The sequence below is a fragment of the Podarcis liolepis genome, assembly GCF_965112155.1.
Source record: "Podarcis liolepis genome assembly, chromosome: 4".
Classification (NCBI taxonomy): Eukaryota; Metazoa; Chordata; class Lepidosauria; order Squamata; family Lacertidae; genus Podarcis; species Podarcis liolepis.
The window spans coordinates 38,827,197-38,853,872 of record NC_139558.1 but is presented as its reverse complement, the minus strand read 5'-3'; the positions used below and the strand labels follow the sequence as shown (position 1 = coordinate 38,853,872).

Below are 26,676 nucleotides of genomic sequence, written 5' to 3'. Positions count from 1 at the left end.
TAGTACAGCCTCTTACAAGTTTATTTATTTTTGCTGAATGCGTAGAGGCATTCTACAAGGGTTACTCACACCCCATCCGGAAAGCCTAAAATCAGAGACAAAATTAATGGTGCTAATTAAACTCAAGCATGGGGTAAGGGCTTGGGTGTTTGTTTACATATATTATTTGCATTCATTTTTCATTTACTAAACTAAGAGGCAACGCTAATCAACACTTATCTTAAAAGGCTTCCCAAACATTAATTAATTCTCTTAGTACTCCGGTAAGAAAGGTGGATAGGAAAGTAATTTAAATGCCTTTATAATTGCCAAGTTGTGAAAGCTAGCACCCTACTAATCACCTTGTTAAGATTATATGGTTCCTTTCCCACTCTTTTTACATGGAGCTATTGAAATTGACTTCAGTGAAGAGAGGTGTTTTAACTCTGGAGTAGTATGAAATTATTAGCAAGCCCCATAACATAATTGCTTTGCTTTAATAAGTGTGCAGGTTGGTTGGATGGCAGGCAGGGATAAAGCGTGTAATAAGTCCTTCATTCAATCCCTGCCATCTCAAGTAGACAGAAAAACTTTTGGATGAGGCACTGGAGCTGCTGTCCACTGGTGTATATAATATTTGGCTAGATCAGGCAGGTCCAACAGGTAGATCGTGACCTAACAGCAGATCACTGGCTCCCCCCAAAGAAGCTCAACATCTTGGGTTGCCCAAAAAACCTCAACAACTTTGCCCTGAACCCCCAAAACAGGGCTTTCCTTCCCCAAAATAGCTCAACAGCTTTCACCTGAACCCCGCAAAAGGGGGTAGATCACTGCCAGTTTTTAACTTTGTGAGTAGATTGCAGTCTCTTGGGAGCTGGCCACCCCTGGCTAGGTGAACCAATTGTCTGACATATTCATATGTCTCTCTCCAATGCAGATATGGATCCACCTTTCTCTCCCCCCCCCCAAACACACTCTTTCTTGCACTTGTAGTGCTCAGCTTCCTACTAATTCTTACATGCTCACAACCTAAAGGTAATCTTGTACAAAGATCCAAAACACCTTACGTCATCTGGTGGGTTTTTGTCCCTCACGCTTCAGATTTATATGTCCAATATTTGCCATCCACAGCAGCTCTGGAAATATGGGTGCCTTGGTTTATATTGGTGTGTTACCACTTCTTTCCTTTTCATTTTGCATATGGTACAATGCGACATCCTGTACTTTTGGGTTGCCAAAATAAAATTAAAGAAAACGCAAGTAACAATAATGTGGGCAGCTTTCCCACACACACACTTGTTGTTCACAGTCTGCCAACACTCAGCAATCATTGAAATTATATTAGGGAGACTTTTTGGGGACGGGTAGGTAGATTAATACTTGCAATTAAAATGCTGGTATTAATGCAAGTCAAGACTGCATGGATAGCAGTCATACATGTATCTCACCCCTGAAACAAAATCAAGCCAAAGCCAACTGGAAAGTAGGAAGGAAGCCAGCAAATGACTAAGGTACAAAGCAGCTGCCAAACTGGCAATAAAATTAGTATATCTTTATAATAAACAACCGAGGCCCATGTTTTCACCTCAAAAACAAAATCCGCTATGTACATTTCGCTGTACACCATGAAGCTTATTGCTTTTGGCAGGACTTTGTGAATCAATGTGCTGTAGGCTACTGGAATGTGTTAAAATCAGCATAAACTCATCACAGTGCTTTTCCAAGCACAAATCTTATGTAAGAGTTGTACTTGCGCTAATCAAGGTAGCACAATAGCCCTCTTTCATCAGTAGCATCACAGTGCAAAATTATTCATTTCCCAAATGCTGAGCTGTAAAATACTTGGGTTTTTTATGGTGAACTACACAATGTAATACTCCGCAGAGTGATGTTCTGTGGGGCAGAATTAATGAACTGCTGATAAGGCTGGATTACAAAAAAGGAACAGGAGTCCATAAGTAAAAAAAATCCCCTGTAATTTGCTTCATTTCCTTCCCAAACAAAAACAAAATTAAATTAATTTTCCTTTCAATAGAAAAACAGAAATTTTGTGTTGTGCTGTATACTGCTTCCTGTTTTATAGGTCATTAATAGGTCTTCCTCCCACATAAATTAGCATCTGATATACCCTTTTGCAGGCTTAGACTGCTAGTATACCCTGGGGATAGCAAATGGAACTTACGTGTAGTTGCAAAAAAAATTAAGATTTACTTTTGAAATCACTTCTTCCCATGGAATCAATGTCAAATTTTAATTAACATGCCCATTAAGTAAGTGGATTAAAGTACACTGGTCTGTTTATCAAGATCAGTTGGCTAATCACTCAATGTGATTCAATTACTTTGGCCACCAGCATACATTAGGACTGCCATGTCTCACACAGTAAACTGGGTAATTGTTAATTTTACATACATAAATTTAATTCTGCACAAACGCTAAGTATTTGTTGCTTAACACTGAGGCCAAGCAAAGAAGAAATGGCCAGGGTCAGGTAGTTATTAAGCTGCCGTTTGAACATTTACAATGACAATTATGTCTTAATTTATCAAAAGTAGCAGGAGCATACTCCACCTCCTATCAGGCTCTCAGCTCTGCATCAGGACAGAGCTATGTATACAAGACAGAATTCTCGTAAGTTTTCATACAACCCTTTTCTACCTTCTAGCTCAGCAAAGCACACGGTGACATTAGCCTGGTCACTTCCTGGAAGGGAAGGTGTCTGCAGCTCCAATGGAAGGACCTGGCACACCAAAACCTTCCAAAGACCAAAGGCTACCTTCAACATACAGAGCACAATGTTTTGGGATGCTGGGCCTCAAGGAAACTTCAAGTCTGGGACACAGCCAGGCAAGCCACCGTGTATGGTGCGTTCTCAGATTTCAACATGGAAGAGCCTTTCATTCCAGGTAATGAGTGGTTGCATTGTCCTACGCTTCATAGAAGCATGCCTTGCCAAAACCTGGGGAAGGGGGCTATATAATACCACATGGAGCATGCCTTAGTTTTGTAGCTTCCAGGAGTGAGCATGAACGCTATGGAGCTGTAGCTAAATGGGAAGGCTTTGAGCACTGTTCTCCTTGTTTGCTTAGCTTCCTTGAAAAATATTTCTTGCTACTCAAAGGGTCCGCTTCAGACCTAAATGGACCCTCAGAAACCTGCCTGCTGCTGGGCCCCTCTCCTACCTCAGTGAGGCTCTGAGTGTAAGCATTTCTGGTGGTGGCAGAGGTGCGCATACCTTTTAATTCTCCAAAATGTCTTGGAGCAGGACATCAGAATGGCTAGGCACACAGCTGCCCAAGGATGACAAGTGTGGACAGAGAACTCCAGAGAAATGGTTTTACTACCCAAAGCCGGGGTCTAATCTAGTTAAGAGTACATGGTAGGGCCTGAACACTGTTCACAGGTGGACAAACTAACAAAGTCTGCAGGTGTACATGGTCAACTGAAGTTACTTCAAAAGGGACAAGGCAGCCTATCTACTGTAGGCCTTCAGAAGCATAGTGGAAGGCACAAAGGGATGGGGAGACAATATCTTAGAGCCTAAAATGGCAGAAGAAATGTTTTCAGTTCCCTTCTTCCCCTCGGCTGCCTGCAGAGCTACAAATTAACCAGGCACCAGGTACGTTTTGTGATTGGCACGGATCAAATTGCGACCGCATGAATGCCAGTTTGGTGACTGGGGAAAGCAAAATGTCTTTTCGAGAAGGATCTGAAACATTTTCCTTGAAGCTTGAACTTGTTTTATCCTGGATTGTTTTATTGGATTTTTAACCGCTTTGAGATTTTTTCTTTAAAGTATAAAACGGTATACAGTGGTACCTCTGGTTGCGAACAGGATCCGTTCCGGAGGCCCGTTCGCAACATGAAAAGAGTGCAACCTGAAGCGCCGTATCTGTCCAGTGCGATTCGGCGCTTCTGAGCATGCGTGAGCGGCAAAACCGGGAAGTAACCCTTTCCGGTACTTCCGAGTCGCCGTGGGACGTAACCTGAAAGAACGTATCATGAAGCAAATGTAACATGAGGTATAACTGTACAAATGAAACAACAACAACAATACCCATTGCAGGAAAAGCACCTAGACATTCCATTGTGGCGTCCGTAAAGTGCCATTTGGCGATTAGATTATATATCTTGAGTTTCTGAGTGCCTTTGCCTCCAAAGGCAGGCCTCTACAGAGGGTTTGAGGATCTCTTGGAAAGTGGGACACAGTGGGAGCAAGCTGCCCAAAACTGGATGTAATTCAGCTGTCCTCTGGCACTCCTTGTTAAGGAGATCTTCCTAAACCTCCAGAGAGGTTTATGGGGTGGATATGTGCAGGCAGTTGTACAGGAAAGACACAGGAAGCTTTTCTTCCATGTTCTTTCGTTAGCTTTCCCTAAAATTCAAGGCTACATGTGAAAATGTTGTAATACTTATGAATTAAGCTTATTAGCCACTTCTCTGTAACGTACTCAAATCAGCATACAATAAGACGAAGTATCTAATCTATTATTGCTGCGGCTGCTGCTGTTGTTGTTGAGAATGGCCCCTATATTCTAGGCAGCAGGGACAGTGAAGGGGCAGAATGTCTCAGTGTGTTGTTATTTACTGGGGTTTAAGGGCAGCGGCATTAGGAAATGAACCTCCACAATGGTTTTTAATGGCTAGGAAACATTTCTGCCCCAATTTCAGGACCAAGTGATTTCCAGCAGAGAGCTTGGCAGAGTCTGCAACATATTTCAGCTTCTTTGTTTTGGAATGAGCTGGCAGTGGCTGACCAGGAAAGGGATTTTGAGGTTGTGGTGGGGAACAGCTGGATGAAATCATCACCGACCAAATGATGCGAAAAAAGGTAAATTCCATCCTGGAGTTTGCTATAGGAAATGAATTTGAAATAAAACTGGTTTATGCAACCTTCTTATCAAGACTTTCACCACTTCTTTCCTTTCCCAATGCCACAGAAGACAGAATCGGGATTCAAGATGACCTTAACAGATTGGGAGATTGTAGACCCTCTTTCATTCAATGTTTTTAAGCAGAGGCTGGGTGGCCATTAGTTGAGATTCCTGCATTGCAGGGGGTTGGAGTAGATGAACCTCAGAGTTCCTTCCAACTTCGAAATGCTATGATTCTATAAACATGATCACCACACTCTATCCCAAACTACGCCCTACAGCACAATTTCTGTGCTGTATGGTTCATGCATGTTGCCATGTGCCAGGGGTGAACTGAAACACTTTTTATTCCATTTATTTTGGCTAAATATTAAGAAGTATTCCAAAAATAATAATTCTTAGAGAAGTCAGATAAAGTTATAGGACCAGTGGAAACAATCCCAGGCATGCTTGGAAGTAAACCCAACTGAACCCCCGTAGGGTTTACTCCTGAGTGAACAGCGTGGAACTACTATGAGGTTTTGCTGCTATATATTTTGATACTATACATTCCCCTTAAAATTTCTGTATTCTCAGTTACAATACAGAGATGTCTAACATTCTCCCTTTGCAGTATGTCATATAGTTCTTTGCATTTTCAGGGTAACATGATTCAGTAGGTGACTTACAGTGGCCCTCAAAAAGAGCTTTATTTATACAGGAAGATTCTTCACTGTGTTCACTGTTTTATACAAATACCGTATAACAGTTATATAATAAGCAGTTCTGAGAGAGAGAGAGAGAGAGAGAGAGAGAGAATACACATCCCATAGTAATATTTACCCTTCCATATATTCCTCTCAAGAACTAAAACAAAAAACATTTTGCAGAGCAGGCAATTACTAAAAGGAAAAAAAAATGTAGTTCCACCACAACTATTGTTGTTGTTGTTGTTCTTGTTCAACCAAGTTGTCCAAGTAGGCCATTTGATATAAACCTATAAATTGCACCCATGGGAATTGGGTTCTTACTGTAAGGAGGTCAGCTATTTCCTTCTAACTAAAAATAGGCAAGTGAAGGAAAGACACTCAATTTACTAGCTGAAAAATAGTTTACAAAATTACTTCCATCTTGCCTCATGATAAAAAATATGGAAAATATGAGACTGCTCACAAGAGTCAGAGGCAGATTTCTGCTCCCCCGTACTTCAAATAAGGCTGGAGCACAACCAGAATGTACATTAAAATAGTAATGAAAACTACGAACAGCCAAAAAGTACAAGGGAAAATGCCAGAAAATGTATTCTTTTCCCAGGGAGAGTGGTCTTGGCAACAACAGAATTCCAATGCGGATTTTTACCACCACTCCCACAAAAATAGTGAGGCAATACGATGGGGAGTTGAAATGAGTGGGCAAAAAAATGTGCCTTGTTCCATGTTTTATAACAATACTAGACAGAAGTTGCCACTCCAGATAGGATGGGCTACAAAATGTAGGTTGACCCTTTGTGGCAGGGTTGAGGAACCTGTGACCATCCAAATATTTCTGGGCTACAAACGCTGGCTGGGATTGATGAGAGTTGGGGGTCCGACAACATTTGGGGACCCACAAGTTCCCCATCTCTGCTTTATGGGGTTCACTTCAGGTTGGCACATGAGTCTACAAGTTTTGGAAAAGAAGGGTAGCAGAATCTCAGAGTTATGTGGATTGGTCAAACGAAAGATATCACTTGAAGCCAACACAGCAATTGAAATGCAGTAATGTGGGAAATAACTGACATTTTTACATCTGAAGTACATGCAAGTGTGAAGAAAAGAGTTCAAATGGACAGTGCTCTCTAGACATTGGCTGGAAGCCACTGGTTGAAATATATACTTTAGGACCCACCCTATTCTCTTGACAGTGATTTGTTTTCACCGTTTTCAGTATTTTTTATTTGTTGTAACCCGTCCTGGGACCTTCTGGGGAAGGGTAGGCAAGAAATTAACAAACAACAACTACCCTGGCAGAAAGAAAAACTCCTTAGGGAGGTGAGATTACAGTGGGGAAAGCAGTGGGCAGGGATGGTGGGCTAACATTCCTCCTGCCACCATGTCCCTGCCACAAATCATCTCCACTAGATACCACTTTGCAGAAAATAAATGGTGGCTGGTGGTTTGCAAACAGAAGTTACCCAGTGACATATCGTTCCAGCTTTAGAGAGCAAATATGGCTGTGTTGCGTTTCTAGTCATAAAACCATGGAACTGTAGAGGGTCATTTAGTCAAACCCTCTGCAGTGCAGGGATATGCAGCTCTCCCATATGGTGACTGAACCTGCAACCTTGGCTTTATCAGCACCAGCCTCTCACCAACTGAGCTATCCAGTTCTCCTATCGTCAGAGCATCATTACTGTCTTAAACAGCTCCCACCCTATTACTGCTATTCTGACTATGTAATTTTGTTAACATTTCCTACCATACAAAACAGCTCATGTCAGGGCCACAACAAAGCTTCCTTATCAGATTTTAGTGGGAGGAGAGTTCTATCCTGGATGTATTTTACCCTTCCCGAAAAGGACCTTGAAGCCAACTGGAAGCCAACTGCTATCACACAAAAGGTCAAGTCAGGAGCCGGGCAATGCCATTTTAGATTAACTGCAGTTCCTGAACCTCTTTCAAGGGAGCGCCACATAACATGCAGTGAAACAGGTGATCCTAGAAGGTTTACACAGGTGTAAATGATGGTAACAAGATCCTGTTCATAACGGATTCCTCCCACCATGGCATCGATAAACAAGTTTGGAGTCAGGTAAAGATCTTGATGGGGAATAAACACACCAAGTTCATTATCCTGTATAACTGATTCAGATTGTAGAAGATGGGTTATATTTATTATGCACTTAATTACCATCGCGACTGGATTTAAAAATAAAAATTCATACAAAGCTACGCAGTCCTGGGCTTTCGGGGTTTACTTGTAGAAGTAAACAGAAGCTCAGGAACACAGGCCCATTTCTCAAACATATACAATAATAACAGTATAAGCTCAGATGTAAGTACAGTCATACCTCGGGTTACAGACGCTTCAGGTTGTGTGTTTTCGGGTTGCGCACCGCGCCGAACCTGGCAGTACCAAAACGGGTTACTTCTGGGTTTCGGCACTAGCGCAAAAGTGCTATATTGCACTTTGCGCATGAGCGCTGAATCACGACCCGTGCATGCGCAGGCGCGGCACTGCGGGTTGCGAATGTGCCTCCTGCACGGATCACGTTCGTGACCCGAGCGTCCACTGTAAAGCAGAACCCCCCTGCATTATCCTTTGAGAACACGATTAACCCCTCTGTGATCTTGCGCTGCAAATACAATGAGCAGAAAACCACAAACATATCCACATGTAATGGTCCAAATGCTATAAAAATGGAAAGCAAATATATTTATTACAGTAAGTAAGCAAGCATAGCATGTTAAATGTTTCCTCAGAAACTACAATGAGTTTACACAAAGCAACCTAAGCCCTATTCAGGCATTCTTGATCCCTCAGACGAGAAGAGAAAGCAAGGGCGAGAGTGCCAGTTCCACCAGCCCAGCCACCTCATTTTCTAGGGTTCTGAGTCGCTCAGGAAATAAAGGCAAGATATATAAACGTAACAAAATAAACATAAACAAAAAAAATTGTATGCACAGCTGAGGCTTCCTTCTTCAGAAGTTATACCTCCAGCACACAGAGGGCAATGGCGACCACGACAGGGCACAGAGGTAGCTCACCTCCACTCTTCCTCACAACATTGAGGTATTTCAATTTTGTCAGCCTGGATAGCTCAGTTTGTTATAGCATGGTGCTGAGAACATCAAGGCTTGCAGGTTCGATCCCCGTATAGGATGGCTGCATGTTCCTGCATTGCAGGGGATTTGACTAGGGCCAGGGGTCAGCAAACTTTTTCAGCAGGGGGCCAGTCCACTGTCCCTCAGACCTTGTGGGGGACCGGACTATATTGGGGGTGTGTGAACGAATTCCTAAGCCCCACAAATAACCCAGAGATGCGTTTTAAATAAAAGCACACATTCTACTCATGTAAAAACACGCTGATTTCCAGACCGCCTGCGGGCCGGATTGAGAAGGCGATAGGACCGGTTCCAGCCCCCAGGCATTAAGTTTGCCTACCCATAGACTAGGCAATCCTCACGGTCCCTTCCAACTCTATGATTCTCTGATCCGGGTCCTATACAGCCAAGTGGAGAATGCCTTGGAACTCTATGGTCTCAGACGTAACTTGTTCCAAGGGCACCAAGGGATTGCAATCCCAGCACAGCCCTTATTAACAACTTCAGTATTAAACTGGATTGGCTGCCACTATGATTGCCGGTGCCATGTTTATGGGATTTTCAACATAGAGATGACATTCTACTGGTGAATATGCCCATCCTTTTCTTATGAACTGGGCACTTGGGACTTCTCCACAGTTGCCACTGGTATTTTTTTTTTAACTCTCCAAAGATAAGACAAGTAGGTCTGAAATTTAATGGAGAAGCATCAGCAAACTATTATTTTAAGTAAGTTCACCCTTTATTTAAAGTTCAAAGGGTGCTGGGATAGATGAGCAGTTCTTTTATTAAAACCTCTGCCAATTTAACTCTAAGAAAGATCCAATATGTTTTCAATATTAAAGTAGACTCATTTTCCAAGAGTGATCCAATTTGTTTCACCATTCCACTCAAATTATCATGTGCACAATATATGTTCTCATAAGGTGGAAGGCCCTGAAACTTTGTGCAGTGCAATACAATGTTTGTTTACTTGGAAGCAAACAAGACTTATTTTATAGTGGAGGGGTGGGGAACCTGTTGCCCTCTAGATATTGCTGAACTCCAATTCCCATAAGTCCCAGCCTGGTAACCAATGGTCAAGGATCATGGGAATTAAGTTCAGCAACGTTTGGAGGGCCACAGGTTTCCCATCCCTGCTCCAGCTGAGTGAGTTGAGGATCACAATCTTTGACAAAACATTTTTTTAAAAAAGATTCACAGTATACTTCTATTTATGTATACTTGGAAATAAGTCCCATCGAATTTAATGGAGCTTGTTCTCAAGCAAGTGTGCACAGGATTGCTTTCTGAGGGATACACTGGAGGTAGCAATGAGCTAAACTGACAGCTATATGTTACTATTTGATTTAAAATATTTATGGAATCATAGTATTGCTTACATACTCTGCAGTGACAAATGAAAACAAGCTCTCTTCAGCCACAGATAATCATTCAAACAAACCCAAGGTTAAAATGATACGAGACTATAAACAGTATCATTGCAGCAGCTTGGGTAAGTGAGTGGCATTTGATCAAGCCATTCACACAAAGCTCTAGTAGTGACCCAAAATAGCTAGCAAGAAGCTGAGGCTAGAAGACCACTGGGATTCACGAAACATGTAAACAAACCTCCTGCACACTGGCTGTTTTGGAAAAACCAGCAAATTAACAACCTCAGATTTTCCTGTATGTGTTGCATAATCGAGGCCATGGTCTTGGGACACAGTATGTTTAGGATCACAAAAAGATGGATTAGAATTCCATTTTGAAAAAATGGTTTAGAGAGTCTCCTTAGGTGTGGGCTAAAGGAGGGGTGTAAATCCACCATGTGCAGTCATGTGGCAAGAAAGGTTTAATGCATTAACCTTGTCTCTGCTGTAGGAAAACACTTGGTTTAAGGTTAACTAATAAATGGGTCAAGGTAGGAAAGATGTGGCCTTAAATCTGGCACAGAAGTAGTTCTGCATGCATGACTTACTTTCTGTTTTTTCTTACTGGAACAGCATAGGTAGCATTTAAGAACATTATAAAGCGAAAATGCAATATACAAATCCTATTTCGCCCTCAGTATTTATTATCACAACCATCTGGCAACAAAACAACCTTTTATCTGGCCGTTTTCTTATTGGCTTTTAGGGCAGGAGGATCTTTATCTTGTGAATTTGTAAAACCAATGTACAAGCAAATATATTGTAGGAGCAGCTTCTAAAACACTTGTTTGTATATTCTATGCTCTTTGAGGATTACGTATGTATACAGATACCGATATACACACAACACACACATACATATGCAACGTCTTGCAGCTGTAAATCTTAAAGAAAACTTTTGAGAAGGTGGGGGAGGGGCATGCCAGGCATTTATGTGTCTTGAGAACCCAGTATGTAATTAAGTAGGCCAAGGGGTCATTAGCTGAGCACCACTCTGCAACAACAATTTGCCCTCACACCCAATTAAAATCAAAATATTAGGTCAGCAGCTTAGATAAAAGAATAAAACACAGTTTGTGCGTACGTAGACAAGATAAAAGGGGGGCATAGCAAATGGTGCTGGTAACATTAGCTAGACAGGGGCAATTATTAAAAAAAGGGAACACTCCTAGGATGCAACAGGTTGCCTTTAAAACACCCACAAACATAAACAGGGCATTGGTTGATAACACAATGCACCCTGAATATTCCGCCTTACTGATCAAAGCATCCAGGTTATGGACACTACTTAACTACCCAAATCAATGGAGAAAGCAGATCCCCTTTGCTGGATCAAACCTGCCCCTCCCCCCTCCCACTCCACACAGCAATGAACTCCACAGCTTGCTGATTCAAGCCCTGGAGATGAATGGGATTCCCTTCCCCCACGCCGAGGCTTATGCAAACTCCTATCTACACCATTTTACAGTGGGGCGAGCTCGCGTCCCCCTCCCCCCACCCACCCAACTTAAAAGGCACACACAGCACCCTAGTTTTTGCCCACCCCCCTCAACAACAACACCACCCCCAGATCGTCTGAGACACCCCCCCTTCCCCCACACACGGCAGGATAAAGGCGAGAGAGCAGCGAAGGCGGACGCCTCTCTCTCTCTCTCCTCTTCCCCTCCCCCACCACAGCCAATACTTTTCGACAAATCGATCCATTCGGAGTCCAAAGCACAGAGCCCGAGCCTCTTTTTCGAAAACAACAAACCGTTCGGGGACTTAAAACAACAACAACAACACACACAACCAACCAAGTCACCCTGGGGTGGGGGGAAGGGAGGTGCCAAGAAACACACATACACAGCGCTAAAAAAAAAACCCAAAATAAATAAAAGAGGGGGGAGGGAAGCCAGGCACCTCTGTGAGGCGCAAACACACCACAATAACAACAACAACAACAACAGCCACCCTCCCACGAGCAACAATGCTGCAAAGGGTGGGGGAGGGGTGGAAGCACGAGGAAGTTGGGAGCCACGCTAGGAAACATGGCAAACAGGCGCCGAGGTGCACATATAGATATATATAGACACAAATACACACACACGAGAGAGAGAGAAGCCCCCCCCCGGCCAACTCACCTCGGTGGGCGCGCGCCGAAGGCCCCGCTCGCGCTCCGGGCAGCAACAGCGGGGAAGCCTCAACTTCTGCAAAAGCACACATAAGGCGGGCGGACTTCCTCTCTCACTTGCACTCCATGGTGGCGGCGGCGGCAGGACTGGCACTCCTCTCCGGCTCTGCCCAGGTCCCGAAAGCGTGCAGGCCAGCGACGACGGCGGCGGCAAAGCTCCGGCAGCCCTCGCGCGCCCGGCTCTCCCTGTTTCTCCTGCTGCTGCTCCACATATACACCACACACACGCGCGCGCGCGCACAATACACACACACACAACCGGGCAGCGGGGCCCCAGAGGAAGTTCCCGGGGAGGGAGTGGGGCGAGGGCAATGGAAAGTTTTTTTTTCTGGGTGCGGAATGGCGGTCAGGAGGTGCTGCTGCTGCTGCTGCCGCCGCTCGCTACTTCATAAGCAGTTGTAGGGCGCTTGGGGTGGTGGGTGGGTGTGGGTGTAAGTCCTAGGAGAGTCTTCCTCCCCAGGCACACACACACACACACACACACACACACACACACACAGGGAGGCGAAGCAGACAAACACATGCGGAGGGGGGGGTAGCCCTTCGAGACAGCTCCTAGAGGGAGGTGGGGAGATCCGCATTTGGATCTTAACGCACGCGGGGGGGGGGCGGGTGTTGTGTGCCTATATTTCTGCTCGGTCTTCGTGATTTGCAAACCTCCCCTCGGAGAGAACACCGATACCTACCTCCAAACGTCCAACCAATGCCAGCACCAGCACACAGCCCCCCCCCCCCCGGGATGCTTGTGTGTCCCGAAGTAACTCCTTAGTCACTTGGAGGGGATTATTGAAAAGGTTGTTTTGTTCCCCCGAAAACAAAACACACACAGCAACACCCGCCCATCCCCCGCTCCGGCATTCGACTGAAATGTTAACCCCCTGGAGTCAGCAAAAAATGGACCAAAGGTAGAAAGAAAAGAAAAAGCAAAGCCTACGTTTGCTTCGTGGCTGTATCCCTGTCAATTGTTTTTTGTTTTGTTTTTCCCCCCCAGGTCAGCATTATTTTCACTGCGATCGGTTCACAGGGGGAGGGGTGGAAAGGATCATGATGCTAATGGAATTGGAACAGTTCACCAGGTTTTTAAGTCGACGAACAGAACTAAATTTAGCATCTACTTTCCGTCATTTACATAACTACAAAGAAGTAATGCACAAGACTCCCCTTTAAGCTGCCAGACGGAGCCACTCTTTTTATTTATTTCTAGTTTCTCTCCCCCCCCCGTCTTTTTTGTAAAGTTATTTCCTCTTTGCTGAGCCACAAAGTCCCGCACCGATTTTGTCTCATTTTAAATGTCACCTAGCAATGGAAATCAGAACACAATGAATGCTTTTGCAAATAAAATATTATATAATTGGGAGTTCACCTAATAAAGACAAGAAACAACACGTAATATATTCCCTATATACTTTCTGAGTGATTTAAAACCACTGCTTCTATGCAATCATTATACCACATTAAAATATGGACTTACACTGTCTCCCTAATTGTGATTCAGCAGAATAGGTTTTATTATATATGAGTTGCCATTCAGCCCTTTAAAGCGGATGTTGATGTTCTTTTGTATTAAATTAGCCCCCCTTTCCTTATTTTTCTCTAGGCTCCTACAGCTTCATACTGAGCTATATAACATTCAATCCGAAGGGGGTGGAAAAGGGAGCAGTACAAAAAGCAATGCAAGTACATGATGCAACATTGCCCTGGTTACATGTGCCTCCCATCCCCCAACCTCTTACTGGCGAGAGTGCTCTGTTTTTTCCGCCTGCAGGGTCACATTGTGGCTGATTGATTCTCCTTTCGCCTTGCTCAGTCATTCAGATTTGGAAAGTAAATAACAAGTTGACATCATTACAGCTCTCTGCATTACTGTGACACATTCTTCTGCTACCACACGCTCTAGATTAGCTGCGCAGAGAGGGAAAAAAAACCCCTCATGCTTTAAACGTGGGATTTGTTGATTACTGTGGGAAGGCAAAGAAATTCAAAAAAACTGCTAGGACCAGAAGTGAATACGAACATATGGCTGGCGTGTGTAAATTAATGGGGGGGGGGAATAAGGAAGGGAGAGCTAATTTTAAGGAGCTTGTATGATACAGTTATTAGAGTGTCATACTAGGCCTGGGGAGACTAAGGTTCAAATCGCTGCTCATACATTAACTTTACTGGGTCACCTTGGACTGCTCACTATTTCTCAGCCTAATCTACCTCACTGGGTTGTTATGAGGATAAAACGGGAAAGCATGAAGAAGCGTGTGTGTCACTTTGAGCTCCTTGAAGGAAAGGTGAGGTATAACTGTAACAATAAAATAAACGCTGTGCGTTTCATTCACATTTACTTGGAGGAAAGTCCCGTTGCTTTCAGTGGAATTTGCTTCCAAATAAGTGTGCATAACCTTACTGATATGCAGCTCAGGCAAATATTAACCCTATATCAATATTAGCATGTGTCTTAGGTGTGATGAAAGCTCCCGTATGGAACAGCCCCCTGACTGTAGCTTTATGAACAAAATAATATACGAGCAGATGGGATCATCACACAGTTCCCTAATGGCAATTTGTATAAGCTCTGTGTATTTTAAAGGATGTGCTCTCACTGATCACCTCTCAGGTGCTAAATGGTCCCTCTGCCTCAAATGTTTCTTTCTCTGCATGACGGAAACAGCAGTATTACTCCAGGCAGATCCACACCAAACATTTAAAGTACATCCACACACATTTAAAGCACATGACTTTCTCCCCCCCAAAAAAAAAAATCCTGGAACCTGTTGTTTGATTTAGGATGTAGAATCTGATACTTTTGAAAACACAATGTATATAATACTATTGCCATTTCATAGCAGCTAGCGTCACACACATATAAATCGGGTGACTAACAGGCAGCCCAGGGATCTGATCTACCCCCTCCCCAATAATATTTCTATTGCCTGTAGCAACAGCAGCAGCAACAACAACAACATTTTAACAGTAGACATAGGACTAACATGGGTGGAGAGGCTAATTACCTTTTCCTGAGTCATCTGTACAAATCAGCTGAAGAGGAGGATGTTTGCAGATGTGCAACGTGCTTGTTAAAAATGTGGGATGTGGTCACCCATTTCTGACCACGCAACTGATGGCATGCTGCCCTAGGAAAGTTGGCCAAGGGTGAATGTGGCTCCCAGGCCAAAAGAGAAAAAAAAGGGTTAGCTGCCCTGATAGAAGCAAGCAAAGAACATTAAAATATGGGGGCACAATTCTTGGTCTTGTGCTGATTCTGCCCACCGGAGGGTCATATGGATAGGACTGCAGGTTCTTGGTGCTTGAACACAGAACACTCTAGGAGAATAGGGATGCTGTTGTCATAGATCAGTGGTAGAATACATGCTAGGGTCTGAACATCTGCAAGGAGAAGCCCATGTGCACAAGCACATCTATGAAACAATTTTGGGGTGCAATAATAATGATAATAATTATTATTATTTATTTATACCCTGCCCACTCTGGGTGGCTCCCAACATGAATAAAAGCACAATAAAACATCAAACATTAAAAATCTCCCTATACAGGGCTGCCTTCAGATGTCTTCTAAAAGTCAGATAGTTGTTTATTTCCTTGATATCTGATGGGAGGGTGTTCCACAAGGTGGGTGCCACTACTGAGAAGGCCCTCATGCAAATGTAGAAGCAGGAGCAGAGGTGGAGCCCCATAGCCCTGTTCTACCTGCAATTCCCCTCCACACGTCACACACATGAAGGCAGTTTCTGTTATTTGGACATCAGTGGGGCTGCCTTCCAGAAAAGGACCGTGCTGAAGCAGAAACCTCTGATGGGATTGCCCTGTCCCGTGTGATGCAGTTATTCAGATAATAGGAGGCAGCATGGGAGTGAGCTGCCCTGGCAAACGTATGAACCAAGCCCGTGTTTATTCCAGGCTTCTAGAATGACTGCTTAAAAAGAATGCTTCCAGTGATGGCAGTAATACCCGATCACAGCCCCCAGGCTGAAAACCTGTGAGGGCTTTTGACATATGGTTGGCAGCAACATGAATCCATAACATATGGTGTCAGCGGTGGAATCTGTGACACCCACATTATTTAAAATTAGATCCTTCAAAACCTTAAAGCGTCTCTTTGTGTGCTTAAGTAGAAACATGATCATAGCTCTGCGTACATGGCATTCCCAGAGACGTTTTAATTTTTTTAAAAAGTGAATTAACTTATCACTGGAAAACGTGTGCTATGGGTTACAGGAAGTTATAAGCAGAGAAGGGGACAACATGCTTCAGCATTTACCAAAGAGCACAGAGGAATGCAAAGAAACAGCAGCTTGTGAACTTACTGCCAATAACAAATTGTCATGACATAACACAGAGGCAGCCAATAATGTCTGAAGCCAAACCTGTCAGGGCTTGTTATTTTTGAAAGACTCAGTACCTATATGGTTAAATTAGCAGGCACATTAGGGAGGACTTCAAAAAGATGGCTGTCTAGGAGACGCATGGGAATAGCCTAATCTCCTATTATCTTTCCCAACCTTATGTTTCTAATATATACATTAAAGTAAATACTGCACCAATGCCCTTTTGCCAGACTAACAGCCGACCAACCACTGGAGATTTCTTTCAAAGCGAGTTTCTCGTAGGCAGGAGAGTCTAGAAACAAGAAAGAAACATATGCTGTGATCACATTATAAGTATCTCATTTTTAACGTTCCTGTTTTATTAAGTAATAGAGACAGATAAAACAAAATTTCAGGAAACCCTTGATTAAAAAACCCGAGGTAGCAGAAAATGATGGAATCGCTTTCATTCTAGGGGTGATTTGAAGTGTGCTATGCTAAATAAGCCCCATGATTCCAGCCTCCTTAGATATGTATGAATTCTGTCTTATGCAATCAGCTCTACATAACCAGACAAATTCACCCTTGCAGAGTGTTATTATTACTGATTTTCCGCCATTCATAAGCTTATATGTATTTAAAGGGCAATACAATAGTATTCATTAGTGGCCACACAGGCCATGATTGAAAGCCCTGAGCTAAGCATATGATTTCTCACCCCCAGAGAGTTTAATATTTCAGAAGGTACCCTCAGACAACTCTCAGAAGACAAGATTTAACTGACTCTTAAATTCCACAAGTTTTGTTTTTTTAAGTTTCTGGAGATTTGGCACAAGGATAAGTCAGCCTGGATTGCTCAGTTGGCTAGAGCATGGTGCTGATAATGCCAAGGTTGCAGGTTTGATACCCGTATGGGACAACTGCGTATTCCTGCATTGCTGGGGGTTGAACTATATGATCCTCAGGGTCCCTTCCAACACTACAATTCTATGATTTGTAGGGCAAGGGGGAATTACACCTCTTGTGTACATCATTCCCTCCCTCCAAATTCTCCACCCCCTTTTTAAAGCCCTGTGTCAAAACTTTATTTTTAAATCTCAGGAAATTGGAATAGATAGGTGTTTCTAGAAAACCTTCAAAGAGAGAAACTGTCAGGGGGAAATGTGATTTTTCTGCACCCTTCTGTAGTGTAGCTATATGCTTATCCTAACATAACAAGGAGTCACCTCCATCCTACAAAACGCCTCTCCGGAGGGTCAGGGGCCTTTACTGAACCATGTGGAATAGGGTGTGGAGGCTGGATCCTGACATGTCAACTTATGTCAGGATCCAAGTTTCTGGAAGGAATGTTTCCCTGCCCCTCCTCCTCCATAAGCCTCCCTTCAGAGATACCATTCCACATGGTTCAGCATGGAGGTCTTCCAACCTTTTCCCCGGTTTTTCTGAAGTTGCAGGTAGAAGGGGAGAATGGAAACTTTACTTCCACAAATTTCTGAATTCTAATCTTAGGATCCAAGTCATAGTGAATATTGCTGGTTTAGTGGATTGACTGATGAAAGTCACTGGGGAAAGAGGGGACAGGGAGGGCTGTGGTCCATGGTCACAAAGTACCCCAGAATTGAAAGGGAGGCTGCAGAAAAACCTAGGCTGCCACTGACTACAGGGTATGCATGTGCAGTTGTGGTTGACTTGACTTCAAGTATCCCTGGTCCAAATCCAACATTTTATCCATTATGCTTGTTCAAATGTCAAAGGTACCCGCATCTCCTCAGGTTCATTTCCTTTAGATGCTCCTCTTGTGGTTAAAGATTTGATCTAGTTGTTAAAGCATCCTCAGAGGTGCAACTAAAACAGCCATTTTAGAACTGAAATCTAGGTGCAATTTTTATGAAAGCGAAGGATCTAAGAAGGAGGGTGACAATTATAGTTCCAATCAAGTCATCTAACTCAAATTTGGGGGAAAATCTAACAAGATAATTGTTATTGCTCATAAATGGATTTGTGTGGGAGACTTGCATTCACAGCTTCATTTTAATAAACTACCTTTCTCAACTCTCTTCTTTGCTTTTCAACATTCACAACACTTTTTAAAAAAACCTTACATTAACAAAGAACCGCAAACATCACTAATGATAATAATAAACAGATACGTGCTTGGCTTAGTTCCGTCCAACACCTACTCAAATTCAATGGGTTCCTTTCTTTTTAATTTTATTTCAAAGGCAAAGAATCCTCAGAGTTGTAAAAGAAAGTTAACAAAGTCAGAGATGCAAGAGAACCTAAAACTCATTTAGTCCAATGTCTTTTCTTAAGAAATATGAAGCATTCCTGAAAGATTCCTGTCTAATCTTTCCTTCAAGGGCAAAGATTTCACAATCCCCTCAGTCTGCCTGCCCTGCTGACATCTTGTCTGTTACTTAGGAAGTATTGTCTAACATCAAGCTTGTTTAAACCAATATTTCAAAAAAATATATATCATTAAATCCTATTTCCTCCCAAACTTGAACAGATGAAGCTGACTTATTCAATGTCAAACCATTGGCTTATCTCGCTTCCTGCTGTTTGCTATGAGTTCAAGCTATTCTGTGAGGTCCCCCTCAGTCTTTTAATGGGAGGTGCCCAAGTCTAAATCTGGCCACTCACAACAGTTATAGTGCTTGTAACTGAAGTAGCCCACAAGGAGTAAAGAAAAGGGAAATTGAGTCCCAACAAGACAAAACTTAATAAAACGATAAAAGCCACTGTATCTTAAAGAACCTATCTGCTGTGTGCCAGGTCCTGGCAGAGGGAATGGTGCTGTTGGATGAGGTCATTGGCTAGGGGACCAGGGCTAGTACATGACTACACTATCACAGCCAATCAGCATTCACACTCAAAATATGCAATTATGCCATCTCCTTCAGGACACAGGACAGGACTCATCTGGGAATGCTGCATGCACCACCACCGGTTCTATAGTCAATTGTCATGTTTGGTGGGAAGGAAGGAAGAGGGGAAATGTGACACGTGCATGGGAATTTATTGGTGTTACCCACTGGTCTTTTATAAGCTGACCAAAATTAGAGGATCACAACTACAGTGGTACTTCGGGTTAAGAACTTAATTCGTTCTGCAGGTCCGTCCTTAACCTGAAACTGTTCTTAACCTGAAGCACCATTTTAGTTAATGGGGCCTCCCGTTGCTGCTGCGCCCCCGCACAATTTCTGTTCTCATCCTGAAGCAAAGTTCTTAACCCAAGGTACTATTTCTGGGTTAGCGGAGTCTGTAACCTGAAGCGTCTGTAACCTGAAGTGTCTGTAACCCGAGGTACCACTGTAGTTAGTTGCTAAAGGCCACAGTTGGAAATAATCAAGTGCTAGAACACTGCACTTATTCTCTATACTTCAACCACGCACAATGTCCATAATTTTAATTCCAGAAAATATTAGGCCCATTTAAATGTTTCATTCATATCAAGGCTGCCACAGAAAAATCACTTCAATATAGGCAGGTCTCCACGTGGGTCTTACAACATCGGAATATGCTCCCCCTGTGCACCATTTGAAATACATGGCAGGAAATGAGGCAAAAACTCTCTGGGAAGCATGGATCACATGATTATTATACAATGCAGCCAACCTATGTGAAGATGTTTCTAGACTGAGCCCTAACTGTACTCAAACGATGTTTGCCAATAGCCACTGAGATTGGCCCCTTGGTTCCATTTGTTAAGTGCCACTATGTTGAAACAGCTGATAGCTGCAAACCATTTTTTGTGTGGCTTCTGAGGTAGTTAAAGGAATTTCAAGCTGCCTCAAACCGTGAGGAGTTGCATTTGCAGCATTGCAACTTTACACTACTTGCAGCATAGGAGACTTGTGTTTAAAGCAGCAACCACACCACTGTTTTGTGTATGAACTGGCTCTTGGCAGGCCTGGTGTCAGCAGCTGACACACTGGAATATTTGCAAACTCCTTTCTAGCACCACTTGGACCCCCAGAGCCACTTGGACCTCAGGCGACTACATTACTACTTCAGCCACCAGACTCATCTATATGACTGAGTGTGAGCTTCCCAACAATGGCACTGTAATGGGCCGGGAGCCAAGAGGCCAGTAGGTGTGTTAGATAAAATATGGCAGCCACCAGGCACCAATCAGAACAGAGTAGTTGCTTGGCTTCCAGCCTATTATAGCACTGTTGCTGGGCAAACTTACCCACAAGCAGGAGTGTAAATGTAAGCACACACAAGTACATAATTGTACTGAAGAAGCATATAAAAAGCGAATAAACCATAACAGAAAGAGGACAATCAGTGATGCACAATGGGACAACTTACTGGAACCTTGAATCCTTAACATATGTGACATTGTACTTTATCCTTTGATAAATCAGGTTAACAGGAGACTACAGGAATGCAATACAAATCCCTTCTTGTTCAAGCACCAAACATATCAGAAGTACACTATGATGGGGAAAAATAAATTGTATCAGTTAATCCAGAGGAAGCTTGGACAGCACTTTGGAAAAGCAGTGTGTTGTGGAAAATATTACAATGTTGCAGAAGAAGAAATAGTTTTAATAAACAAATGGGCTGCAAAACGGGAATGATCTGTGATCTGGCAAAAGCTCCCTTTCTTTTTTTCTTTTTTAAGCCATCCATCCTTGTTAGCCACAAACGTTATGGGAATAACATGGTGCAAATGTGCTTCTGAGTGTCTTTGCAGTTGCCTTTACCTAAGCAGAATAATATTAACAATAAATCCGTCGTCTTCATACAAATGCTGTGTTCCATCATAGATTTATTCCGTTGACAAGAAGTCAGAGCTATGAATTAGTCACAAAGTGTTCTGCGCTTGTTCAAAGGGGAGAAAAAGAAAGCTCTGACAATGCAAGTGACTACATTATCAGAAGTTTGTTATATTGTCCTGTCCCAAAGCAACTCCCATAGCTGTTGGTTGGCTGCTTTGGGGGCAGCCTAACGAGACCAGAAGCCCATCAAACTAAAAACAAACAGTGTTGTTCTGTGCAGCCACTTTTAACATCCTTTCATAAGAGGTCAAAAGTTTTATGTTGAATTTTCCACTGCAGAAATTATGTAGAACAAGACAAAGGACATGGTAAAGTGTTCATCTGCAATTTCTGGAGTACAGAGGTTTTTCCAGTTTTTAGGAACACACACATGAGTTTGCCTGGTAGCTGTCAGTGCTTTGTAAATGGAGTCAGGTCGGATTCGGCACTGCATCTAATGTAATGTAACATCTAATGTAACATTGTGACATATCACACATGACTTTATGTATTAGCCTCTGTATATAGAAATGGCAGGAGAGAGCATCTTTTCTCTCCCAGGGACTGATGTGCCTTGTATCCCAGCCAATCCTAAAAAAACCCTCTGAGTAACATTTTAACTTTGTGCTAAAGGGTTTCCTTTGCTGGTAAGATGACATGCTAAACAATATCTGTACATGCCATTCTTTAACTCAAAATCATGCAGGGAGCTTCCATGTTAAATGATGGGTAGATTTGAAGATGGCCAAACTTAATACCCCTGCTTGCCAATGAGCAGCAGCAATGTTGAACAACATTGCTTCTATCATCTGCACCATTTCTATGGCTCAGGATAGGTACCAGATAGCAGATTACACAAATCCAAAAGTAGCCAAAGTAAAACATATTCTGATAAACCCATTCTATTTTAAATAGCAGCTGCACAAAAGACCAGTACAGTGGTACCATGGTTCTCAAACTTAATCCGTTCCAGAAGTCTGTTCCAAAACCAAAGCGTTCCAAAACCAAGGAGCGCTTTCCCATAGAAAGTAATGCAAAACAGATTAATCCGTTCCAGACTTTAACCCCCCCCAAAACAGCAATTTAACATGAATTTTACTATCTAACGAGACCATTGATCCATAAAATGAAAGCAAGACAGTATTGTAGATGATAAAAATTAAAATTATTATTTTTTCTTACTTGTACTGATGATAGTTACTATTTGGATGGGGGGCTTTTATCCATTTCCGCAGTCACACAATCAATCAGTAGCTGAACTGGGTTCCACACAGTCACACACACAAAAACTAACTCACCGAAAAATGCCTCAAAAAACCCCCCACAAATTAAATAGCAAAAACAAAAGTGCCAAACTTAATTCACTCTGGAAGTCTGTTTGACTTCCAAAATGTTTGAAAACCAAGGCGCAGCTTCTGATTGGTGCGAGTGCCCAGGGAATTATAGCCGACAGCTGCATCAGACATTCGGCTTCCAAAAAACATTCAAAAACCAGAACACTTACTTCCAGGTTTTTGGCATTCGAGAACCAAGGCATTTGAGAATGAAGGTACCACTGTAGTTAACTTCATAACTTCTTTCATATTTAACCCAATTGACTTCCTTTTGATTAAACATGCACAGGACTGGCCTTTTAACACACTTTTGGGGAGTAAGCCTCATCATTGGGCTGGAGTGGAGGGACATATGATTGTGCTTTTAATCTCTCATCTTGAGGATTTATTTCTCCCCACAAAAAAAAATCAAATAATCCAGTTAAATCCTATGCAAGTTAAGCACAAATAAGACTCCATGTGCTCAGTTAGGGTTGCTCCCAAATAAAATGGGCAAAATATTTCAGTTGTAGCCATTCTACAAACTGTATTCACACTTTTACCTGGAAATAAACTCAACAGAACCCAACGGGACTTGATTCTGAACAAGCATGCATAGTATTGCTCTGTTAGATTTAACCAGTGCCAAAGTTATAACTTAACAATGCTTCAGATCTTAATCCAGGAATAGAGAATATGTGAAGGACAAACACAGGTTGTGTGGGCTAGCTGCCAGTTCTTTAATGGGGGTGACAGTTTAGCTTTAACATTGCAGAGGAGTCCAGCATAACACTGTGGCATGACCTTGAAAATATTTGATGTCAATATGAAGACAGGAAAATTAACCTATGGTGGTGGTGATTATGGGAACACTGCTCCCTATGGCTCCCATTGGCAGGCTATAAAACCACATGAACCTAAGATTCATTTCTAAACATTTTGCCTCTGCAAAAATCTAAAGATTGAAACTGATAAGTGAAATCACTAACCAGAGGGGAAATTAGGAACTTTTATTTGTATTTTTTCTTGCCCGTGGTTGTTGTGATGAATAGAGGACAAGAATGGAAAAATAAATGAAGAACCATCTCCATTACTTTTCAGCTAAATTTTATACCATTTCAAAGGCATAGAAAGTAGTATAAAATTTACCTGGGAGCAAAGTAAACTTCCCAAGACTTTGGTGCTTTTTTGTTTTCAGCCAACATAGCTATACATACTTAGAATTTAGGAAGAAAAGAATATGAGGATATGAAGTGGCTATCCATGCGATTTTAGGAGTTTCATATGACCAACTTGTAAAGAATGCTGTGGGTATGTAAATGGTTCTTGAAACAATTTGACATGGTGGTAGAGCACCGCTAAGACAATATGTCTAGTAATGACAATGTTGGTGACACGGGTCATGACACTACATAGCTTTTGGAGACACTAAATAATGCAGAAGGATTGTTTCTATCATTTACCCTTTACACAATATGCAGTTTGAATAAATTTACTAATATAAATAATCTAATATGCATTAATCATTAAGCAAAACAATAAATTTTAATTATACTACATTGTCTTGGTATATTGTGAATACAAACAATTTGGTTAAGAACCATCATGTTGCTATTTTGCATCTGGAAATGGTTATATTCCATAACTGCCTACATAAAAGGATGCTTCTATTGAATGACTATTAATGCTTTGTACTTAGCACAACAAAAGCATCTATCAAAATGTTATTTGTCTCTAAATTCTGGTTCTCCACAAAATCAGTTTAAGCCTTTAGTTTTTAAATGGGCATCCATTCCCCCCAGAAACAATAGCATCCCCAAGCTCTTGTTTATCAGCCATCCAGCCTGTGTTCCCTCTGGTAGCTACAACATTGGCTCCACCTAGAGAGTGGGGTCCAAATGACTGACAGTAATTTGTCACATCAGCATACAACTGTGGCCAGAAAAAGAAACAAGTAATTGATACTACAGTTTGATCTTTGGCCAAATGTCCCACCCAAGGTTAATCATGGGCAGCGTTGAGTCCAGAATGTTAGTAACAATTGTTGGGTTTCAGGGTAGTTATTCTTCCTGGAATTCCACCCTGTCTTTTTAATCTAGGGCAGTAGTTCCCAATTAGCTAAGCACTGCAGATTGACCCCCTATTTTTCAAAAGCCAAGCCATGAACCCCCTACTTTTGAAAATGTTAATATCTCCGTGGTAGTTTTTGATATGTGGATGGTGCTATCATACCCTCCAACATGTAGCAGGATGCATGTCTTCCAAGCCACACTTCCACGAGAGTCATGTGACCTGTGCTCTCGCCAAAAAGAGAATGTCCCAGACAGTTGTTGGGTATGTGGACCACCAATTGGGAACCACTGATCTAGGGTACCAGATAGCGTCCTAGGGCCCAATACAACACTGTAAAGCATTGCAATACATGCCTTTTTACATGGTCTAATGGACTGCCAGTTTGTCGAGGCTTCTTGAATATGTGGTTCCCACTTATCACCCTCCTCAATATCATCAGCTAGGAAACATTTCTTTGGTTGTTGCTCTTTCTCATCTGGAATGTTTATTTTGGTATGTGTCGGGCTCTAGTTGTTCCCCTGGTATGACAGGATGCTGTAAATGTTGTACTACTTGCAGTGGTACCTCACCAGGTAAGCGGTAAAGAAATCACTACTAAGAAATGAGGACACTTCACTTTTACAGTCTGTACCCCTGTGGCAGAAGACACCAAAGAAATCTCTAAGTTACAATATATTCTGCTATCTGCACCACAGTGACGTAGGTTTTGCTATTTCCAGATACCTCTTTCCCCATATTGCTTTTTGAAATGTCTTTCTGAAGACTCTGGAACAATATTTAGATCTGCTTACAGGTGAACATATTTCCCACAAATGTCAGTCTTATATGAATGCCTATTTGGACATTTAGATGACTTACATCAACTTGCACATTTAATTTAAGGTGGGTATACTGATGGTTATTGTATCCTTAATGTGAGTTGATGCTATTGTTGTTCCCCATCCTTCATTTTTTGTTTCCTTTTTCTTCATCATCAAATCTGCTATTTAAAATAAATTCAAAAATATTTAGATATGCTAATATAGTCTAACGATCAAAAGCATCTAGAGGTTCAAAGTAACTCGAGGTATCATAAGCCTGTAAGGAGTTTATACCCCCTCTGCTAATTGGGGTACTAAACATTGCTTCTTTGGCCATTTGGCAACTAATGCCACTTGTTCAGAGTTTGTTAAATAACACCTCTGAACCATCCTCTGTTCCTATTTTGGCCTGCCATATAGGGTAGCTTAACACAATTGGTGCCCCATTATCTACACTCTCTATTGTTTGCAGGCCTGTGTCAACTGGTGTGAAAAGTGTTTGTAGTGTTTGCTGAGCATCCAACACTTCTTTTGCAATTTTTTTTGTTGCGATAAGAACCATGAAAACACCTGATCTAATTTTTCCATCATACTTCCCTAGGGACAAAGTTGAGGGTTCCCTCATCATAAATGTTAACTTGCTGCAAGTGCTCTGACTCTGAATGAACCTTTATCGCTTTAAGCAAGGGATCCAGGAAGGCCTGCCTGGTTTGCGGAGGATTTCCAAAGAAGCAAAGATATAGGTTTGGGAGGTCGGTGGGTCCCTTCCAAACCGGTGATCCTGCACATGTGGGGTAGAATCAGTCAGCAGACACGAGCCAAACCTCTTCCTTTGTTAAAGTAACAGTCTTGGCTGGCCAGCTAATTACTGTCTTTAATGATGATGCTGATGATGATAATAATAAAATTATTATTCATATGCCCCCCATCTGACTGGGTTGCCCCAGCCACTCTATGAGGCTTCCAGCAAAATATAAAACCACAACAAAAAACATTAACATCTATCTATACAGGGTTGCCTTCAGATGTCTTCTAAAAGTCATGTAGTTGTTTATCTATTTCAGTGTTTCCCAACCGGTGTTCCGCGGCACACTAGTGTGCCGTGAGACACCGGCTGGTGTGCCGTGGGAGGGAGGCGGGCGAGTCGGGCGGCGAGAGGCGGCGGCGGCGAGGATCCGCGTCGAGCCG

At 42.4% G+C, this 26,676-nt stretch overlaps 1 protein-coding gene across 3 annotated transcripts in view; it reads right to left on the bottom strand.

Annotated features, from left to right (window-relative positions):
• TBL1X (transducin beta like 1 X-linked) overlaps nucleotides 1–13,974 on the bottom strand; it is a 129,075-nt gene extending 115,101 nt beyond the window's left edge. The window contains exon 1 of one of the 3 annotated variants that reach the window (XM_083502009.1): nucleotides 13,954–13,974. The gene's annotated coding sequence lies outside the window, so the exon portion shown is untranslated. Of the gene's footprint in view, nucleotides 1–12,170; nucleotides 12,686–13,691; nucleotides 13,853–13,953 lie in introns of those variants that run through there. The other 2 variants (XM_083502008.1, XM_083502007.1) reach the window with 2 other exon arrangements.
• Nucleotides 13,975–26,676: the final 12,702 nt, after the last annotated feature.